This window comes from Triticum dicoccoides, chromosome 4A, assembly GCF_002162155.2.
Source record: "Triticum dicoccoides isolate Atlit2015 ecotype Zavitan chromosome 4A, WEW_v2.0, whole genome shotgun sequence".
Lineage (NCBI taxonomy): Eukaryota > Viridiplantae > Streptophyta > Magnoliopsida > Poales > Poaceae > Triticum > Triticum dicoccoides.
In genome coordinates this window covers 733,163,373-733,171,832 of record NC_041386.1, presented here as the reverse complement: position 1 = coordinate 733,171,832, position 8,460 = coordinate 733,163,373, and the positions used below count along the sequence as shown (strand labels likewise).

Here is an 8,460-nt window from a genome sequence, read left to right as displayed (position 1 = left end):
TGTGATGGCTCCACAACTAAGTCCTCACACTAGGACATATGTCGTGACTATTCCACGACAAAATGCGTCGTTAGTAGATGAGGGCATCAAATAGTTATCTGTTTTTGCTAAGTTTGTCTATGTGCATTCCGTGAGAGCAAGTGCAAAGATGTTAGTTGACTCATAGTACTAGGTAGTGTGAAAACAACAACTTCCTTGATAAAGAAACTTTCATCTAAATTGGTGTCACCATTGCGTCTGTAGTCCAACGGTTAGGATAATTGCCTTCCAAGCAATAGACCCGGGTTCGACTCCCGGCAGACGCAATTTTTTCCTAAGGTGCTGCCACTTATTTGTTCCATGAAATTGACTTTTTTTTCCTAAGGTGCTGCCACTTATTTGTTCCATGAAATTGACTTTTTATTATACACGGAAACTTTTTCAATGATATTGACTTTTTATTATACATGGAAACTTTTTTAGAGGACGCTCTGATTTTATAATCTATCTATCTATACCAATATAAAAAGACCCGGTGTGGCAGATCCAACAGATCTCGGTTATCCATTAGCGTTAATCCGACAGTCTTTATTGTCCTAATGGTGAGCAACTAAACACGTTTAGCGCTAAACAAGTTTATTGGTAATCAATCCTTTCTCTCCCCGACCCCCTTCCTTACGTACCCTTTCACACGAAAGGAAACTACCATAGCGATCCGTCGTGCGATCCCCTTCTTTACGTACCCTTTCACACGAAAGGAAACTCCCACATCGAACCGTCGTGCGATCCGCTTCCTTACATACCCTTTCACACGAAAGGAAACTGCCACATCGAACCGTCGTGCGATCTGCTTCCTTACATACCCTTTCGCACGAAAGGAAACTGCCATAGGGAACCGCCCCAAGGTGCTGCCCCATCACCTCGCTTCAGCGACGCACACCGCCCCCATCGCCTCGACCTGCAACAGCTTCAAGGACGCCGCCCCTCACATCTCCGTGCCCCCTCTACCCATCGCCTTCCTAGCCTCGGCCGTAGCGACGCCGCCGCAACTTCAAGGATGCCGGCAGTCGGGGACGCCGCCTAGACCACCTGGCCGACCAGCGAGGGCACGTCGGAGGGGCCACCTGGACCGCCCATCACCGTCGGACCTGTCAGGGATGCCGCACGGCCATCCGTTGGTGTCGGGCTGTCAGTTGGTGTCGGGCTGTCGGACCATCATGGACACTGCCTGGACCGCCTGCCCGTCCCTCTCCGTCGGGCCTAGGTCATCAGTGCCGCCATCAGGGGACGCCGCCGTCAAACACGCAGCCGCCGGGCCAGAGGTCTTTCATCTCTACTTTCTTCATTTCTTCCGGAGAAGATTAATTCATGTTTCACTGAACAGAAAAGCAGCCTGTATGCACTAAAAACTGAACCCAAATCAGGCTTCGTAAAACTGAACCAAAAGCAGCCTTATGTGCACACATTCAACCGTTATTAAGTTTCATTACCAACATGCGCTATCAAACAACTAGGTTACACAATGATATGGAACTTTTGGTAGCAGCTGGGTAGTGGATCAGTTGTGTTGATTTCAATGGATTGTGCTTAGATTTTTGGATTTCTCTTTTAGCGGCCTGAGGACAAGGTATGTACTCCCTCCCCTGGTCACTTGCATATGCCTTTAACTACGTTAGATTAGTACAATTTTCAACCCATTTGAAGGAAGAGATGGACCTGCCGCTGGTGGTGCTTACACAAACTATTTATTTTGATGCTACTTTTTAAAAGAAAATTCAGGTATATCTTCAAGCCGAATTAAGATTACACGTGCGCATTTACTAGTACTTTTAAGGATGCTAGATAATTGTCCGTGTGTTACAGTTTTCTTTGTTTTTACATCGTTGGTTGATGTACATCCGTCCTATGATACATCCAACCGACCATTAGAGCATCTACAGAGACGTCCGGACGGACGGCTCGGTCACTGACTGGTCGTGAAAATTCATCTTAGACGGGTGCCTCAAATTCCTGGACTGACTGGCATCCCTTATATCCAGCCCAAATATGGGGGCGCCCGGACGAGGCCACCACGTTGGAGTTGACAGACCTACCCCACCTCAAATTGCACCAAATCCATCCCCTCGACCTACCGGATCCATTTGCTCTATCCTCTCTTCTTCCTCCTTCCCACCGCCCGTCTCACAGCTCCATCGACACGCGCGCTCCATCGCCTTTCCAAGCCTCTGTACCACCAGCACCGGCACCGCACTCCTCTCTCCCGTCCTCGCCGCCGGGGACGTCGTCGCCAGCCCGGATGCGACCGGTATGTTCGGCAACTCCCGGGCTCCCCCTTGCACTCTATGTGTTTGACACATAGTCCAACGTGGTTTTTTGCAGGAAAAACAATGAATTCTGATGGTTCATCGGACGAGGAGTATGGACTAACATAGCTTGATCAAATGATACAAGATGAGTTCTTTGATTCCTCGGATTCGGGCGAAGAAGTGGACATGACCATGCTCATGAGCATGCAAGAGGAAATGGACCGACAAGTAGAGCATATTCTTAACTTCAAGGGCTCAATCAAAGGGAGAAGAGTGATCAATCGGGATAGGGTGTCCGGAGCACGACTACTGTGGCAGGGCTACTTTACACCGAAGTCCGAACCCAACTTTTCCCAGATGATCTATGGTTTCATCACCTTTTTCGCATGCGGAAACCATTATTTTTGCGCATTGTGGAGGGAGTGGAGGCACACGATGACTACTTCAAGCTCATAAGGGATTGTTGCAACAAACTTTCTTTCTCTGCTAAGCAGAAGCACGACTGCTCTGAGGATGCTTGCAGTTGGTACTGCCACAGATGCCGTTGGTGAGATAGTCAGAATGGGGGAGAGCACATGCCTGGAGAGTGAAGACTATTGTCGAGTTCGCCCGGGCCATGGTGTGGTGTTTGGAGCAGAGTATCTGAGAGAACCAAATGCGCTGGACACAGAGAGATTGTTGGCTATTAGAGAGGCCAGAGGGTTTACAGGGAAGCTCAGATCAATTGATTGCATGCGTTGGCAATGGAAGAACTGCCTGAAGGTTTGCGGGGAATGTATCAAGGGCACAACAAAGACGTCACCATCACATTAGAAAGCAGTTGCATCACATGACTTGTGAATTTGGCGTGCTTTCTTTGGAATGCCGGGTTCTCACACGACATCAACGTGCTTCAACGATCTCCGATGTTCATGAGGCTTTACAATGTGGAATCACCGTTGTGCAACTACACCATCAACGGCCATGACTACAACATGGGATACTATCTTGCCGATGATACATATCCTCAGTGGGTGGCGTTTGTGAAGACAATTATTTCCGAACAACATGGCAAGAAAAAAGCCACTTTGCAACAATGCAAGAAGCAGGTAGGAAGGATGTGGAGAGGGCATTCGGAGTGCTTCAAGCTTGTTGGGCAATTGTTAGTGGTGTTGCAATGATGTCGGAATCAAAAACTTTGTGGCAGCTCATAACATGCTGTGTTTTGTGTTAGCTTCAGGCTGTGTGTATCTTGAATGTCTTTCGACATCTCGTTGCTGCAGAGACCGGGTGTAATTGGTATCTTGCGATATTAATATATTCTCCTTAAAAAATGATTTTAGAGACAATATGCATCCAGACGAAGAGTAGTTTAAAATAAAGTGCATTGGGACTACGCTCCTCGAAATCATTAAGGATCCAAGATTCCATGTATATGTAGTGTTTGTCTCGCTGAATAGTATGAGCAAAAATCTCGAGATTAAAGAACTATATCTCATGCGCTTGCAAATCTTTGCATTCCCATTTAAAATATATCCCGGCCTCTTGCTATTTATAAACTTGCAGTCTTTGTCTCACGCATTTGGAGTCCAACTATTTCTTTCTTTCTTCCTACTAGGGCTCCAACTATTTCTTACCGGAACCTTACACGTGACTAGAACTGAGTTAGTAAGTACAAGAGATTTGCCAATATGAGAGGGAGCAGCCTGGTGCAGGGGACGATGATATTCTTCATTAGATGCCTTGTCGTGTGTGCACAGTGTAAGTACTACTGTAGGCATCATCGCCTTCATTAGCATCTCGTGTTAATTTCTTGTAATTAATTTTTCGGAACATACGCCTGAGGTACTGCATATTGATGTTAAATATAATATGTAGGTGGTGTCGATAATAAGCAAATGGCGGTCAACCAAGATGGTCATGCGGCGAACACAAGTAGCAACGCTACCATCGTCGACTCGACGACTGCAGGCGAGAGCAAGATAACCTTGCAATTTTGCATCCGCCGTTACTTTTGTCATTTGACAGATGGGTACCATAGTACGTGCCACTGCTGCCAGACTCATGGTGACCGGTGCTTTACGAGGCGGAGTCAGTGCCTGGCCCACTGCTCTACCTGCAACCCTAAATGCCCACCTTCATCGGGGTCTCAGGGATAGAATTTTTCCATGTGCTCGAATGATTTGTTCGTCTGTAATAAAAGGCACCTTATTTGGTTTGGGCAATTGGGTTCGAACCAAACATTGGAGAGTATCCCGCATGTTTCTGTGGAGTTTCAGCACGGCAGAATTTGATGAGAGGAATCCCCAGTAGTTTGTTGTCTTTGCATGTTTAAAAAGATCCGGTCTTTGCATCTGATCCGAACGACTCTGTAGCCGCTTGATCAACATCGTGCACACGCCCTACCGCCCGATTATTTTTCTTCTCCCGCGGCGACTCTTCATCGACGTTCCACCACATTGCTTGCCGCAGCCGCCAGGAGCCCAGGAGCACCCTCTCTGAATCCCACGCTTCGTCACCGGTGCCCGCCAATGAGCAGCTCCTCCGCCGCCTGTCCCTCCCCTCCCTCTTCCCATCTCATATGCCTGTCTCATCTCTCGCTGCAGCTCGAGAAGATCCAACTCAGTCACCGTGGATAATGGAGCCGAGCTCGACCCAGACCACCACCGCGCTGCCCGAGCTTCCCACCACCGGATCTGACTCAGTCACAGTGGATAACGGATAACTCACTTACAAACATTGTGGTAAGTTTTTGTCCCGACAAACAAATTGTTGAAAAATGTATCCTAGTTATTTTTGTGTAATATAGCATGGTAATACAACATAGCTTAATATTTTGACATAGGGAAAAAGTTGTTGAAACCCATCGCCGGGAACTTTTTGTGTAAATAACATGGTAATATTCGCACCATAGATTTGATAACTTGCGTATGAACACCATGCTAACTTTGACCCCGGGGTAGTTGGTTTTTTTAACTGATAAGCCCGATAAATTCTATGTAAATCTCTACTCCTAGTGTCTCAGTACGTAAGTCGTTCGTTCCCACCGTCCCATCGATCTCCCCACCAGGCGATCCCTCCCCCCACCGATTTTTTTCCTCCCACCGAAAACCGAGACCGGTTTTCATTTTTGCATCACAAGAACCAAGCCAAATGTTCAATCCCCTTCCATATAAAACAACAACCTTCCATCCTTCCCTTTCACTTACGACACATATCAAATCAAATCATATGGAATCATCCTTCCCTTCCAGTCAGGAGAAACTTCCATAAACAACAGTTTAATCAAATATTTTATATGGATACCAGAAATGGCCATCGGGTATTTCCGTCGGGTTGAACCTGACGAGATTGAAATGATAGGTCATACCGGTCTGTAGCATGCTATTGAAGCGAATTGCTTGATTGTTGTACGTAATCGCTTCCATCTTTGTTCCCTCATATTTTCTTATGAATCATAACAATAATGAGGAAACAAAACTGTTTATCAAACATGTATTTTAAAAATGCGGGCTATCAAGTAGTGATGATTAATGACTTACATGCTGATCGAGTAGTATACACTGAAGGTACAAGTTTCTCATGTCATTCTCCTTGATTTGAGCCTTCCACAGGACCCCAGAGTGAATGATCCAGCAATTTTGATATATATTCTCCATTTGGACACGATGAAAAGTCAAGTTCCTGTGCGTAGAATAGAAAGAATGGACGAGGTAAATTACTGAGTGGTGATGGCAAACAGCCGTACAATATGATTATTCTATCTTGCATGTTTATCGGAGGGATGATGGTTTGACTGACGATAGGAACCTGCGGCGATGCCATCACCCTCTTAGAGGTGATCGATCCATATGAGTATACCATGGTTGTGGAGGAGATGGCTTTTCCTCTGTAGAAAGATGGAGACAAAGATGGTGCTGTAGAAAGATGGAGACAAAGATGGTGCTGCGGGGCTTTTATATAAACATACTGGGTGGCGGGAAAATGAAAAATGGTTAAGAAAATTTGGTTTTGGGCGGGCGACGGGAAAATGAAAAATGAAAATGGGAAAATAATCGGATCTTTAATATTCGGCAACCTATTGAAAATTGTGTATTTATCAAGGAAACAGACACTTCAAAATCGGTCTGTGATCAACCTAGCTGATTTGTGATTTGTGATTCACAATATATTTAATTAATGCAAATTTGTGATTTATGATCACTTGCCTTTTCAAAATGTAACTGATTTATCACATGCGTATATAATCTCAAATTCTTGCCGTAATATATTAATTAGGGGAATTTGACTTTCTTCTTTGAGGATATTTTTAACCTTACTGATATTCTCATTAAGTTATTTTCCTTTTTCCCATTTATATTATGTGCACGACTCGAACGACCAATTATTTAACGAGGCTAGCTTGTTTCGAGACGTGCAGAAAGTAATCTATCCATAATGATTTTTGTTGGTTCACTTAAAAAGAACTGACCGTGTCCGTTTTTGTAAGTACTGTGGCAAAACTTCAGTATGATATATACCACAGTAACTTAAACAACAGTATTTTTTTAAGCCAAACACTTGAAAGTATGCAGTACTAAGGCTACGCTTGGCAGCAAAGAATTTTTTGAAGCTTTCGGAGAATACTTTAGTTTTTCTAGAGACCCAAAGTTTTAAATACTTTGACGTGTTTGGTGTCCAAAAAGACTGAACTTCTATAAACCGTAATATTTCCAAAACCGTGACATTTTCGTTGTATCTTAAAAAAAGAGGTCCAACCTCTTCTTTATCTAAAGAGAACACGAGAGAATGTCGTGGTCCACGATGTCTGAATAATAATAATATGTTATATGTCTATCTTGGAACAGTACCATGTCTATTTTTGCTATCTAAATAGTTTGCGAGTAAGCACTTGTATCGCTGATGCCATTGCTAAAACATGGCATGAGGCTGAGAACAAACATGCAACTTAAGACAATCTTCAGTTCTCCTCAACGTGTAGTGATAAAAGAAAATGACAATAGCAAGTTTGTTGGGATAAATAAAAGAAAACTAGAAATCACATTGTCATGGAGCATAAATAAGAGACAACCAGCACATTAATAACCCTTGATTATTTGACTCCGAACGATTACATTGATAAATGCTCTTAAGGAGCAATGAAACAACTAACATACTAAGATATATAAATAACACTGTAGACCTCCTCATGCTTGGTCCTTTCAAGGTGGTGGTGGCTTCTTGTCCCATGCTTGGATATACTTCACGACCATCTGTGTCAACTGATTTATTTGGTTAATCAAAGTCTGCACCAACATGCTAGTATGATGTTGTGCCTGTAGAATCTCATAGTTGTTGGTACCCCAACCGTCTTTTCTTTCTGCATTTGACCCCGTGTCATGCTGGAAATCCCAGTCTGAGGGGACATGTGCACGAAGGATGCTTTGCACCTCACCACGTCGGATTAGGTTATCAAAGTGGTTTGTGGAAAGCATGGATGGGAATTGAATAGGCACGTTATGACTATGCATCTTTAGTTTCTTACACTTTGGTGCGGATCCCTCACCAACATAACAATCTCGGTGTGGTTCTTCCTCATCTTCCACACTGGTAGAAAAAGAGGCTTCCGTCCAGCCCCATTAGTCGCGAAACTGTAGGAACCGCGACTAATGAAGTCTTTAGTCGCGGTTCGGCAGACGAACCGCGACCAAAGGCCTGGGCCCAGGGCGCTCGGTGGCCAGCTGGTGCACGTGAGGGGCTTTAGTCGCGGTTGGCCAGGCCAACCGCGACTAAAGGTGCGCAAAGGCCTTTAGTCGCGGTTGGCCAGGCCAACCGCGACTAAAGCTCCTCCCCTATATATACCAGTTCAGCACGCTCACTTAGCCATTTGGTCCCACTTCTCTTCACAAGCTTCACAAGGGGGTGTAGGTTTGCTTTTGGTTCCTCTTATGCACACAAGGTGTTTGATGAAATGCCCTAAGAGGGTGAAACAAACATGATATGAAGTGTTGGAGCCACACTTGAGGTTCCTCATTTATTTTTTCCTTCTCGATCGCGGTTAGCAACTTGAACCTTTCATGCATGTGTGTCATTGATAAAATATGCATGTGTGCAGTTCATTGTTTAATTTATATTGTTTGTAGCTAGTTAGTTTAACAAATGCATGATGGTTAATTATATATTTTATATTATAATAATGCAGATGAATCGGCAATGG

At 44.5% G+C, this 8,460-nt stretch overlaps 1 non-coding gene across 1 annotated transcript; it reads left to right on the top strand.

Moving 5' to 3' along the window:
- The first annotated feature begins 233 nt into the window (after positions 1–233).
- On the top strand, positions 234–305 carry TRNAG-UCC. The gene has a single exon. It is a non-coding gene; the product is annotated as a tRNA-Gly (tRNA).
- The last annotated feature ends 8,155 nt before the right edge of the window (positions 306–8,460 follow it).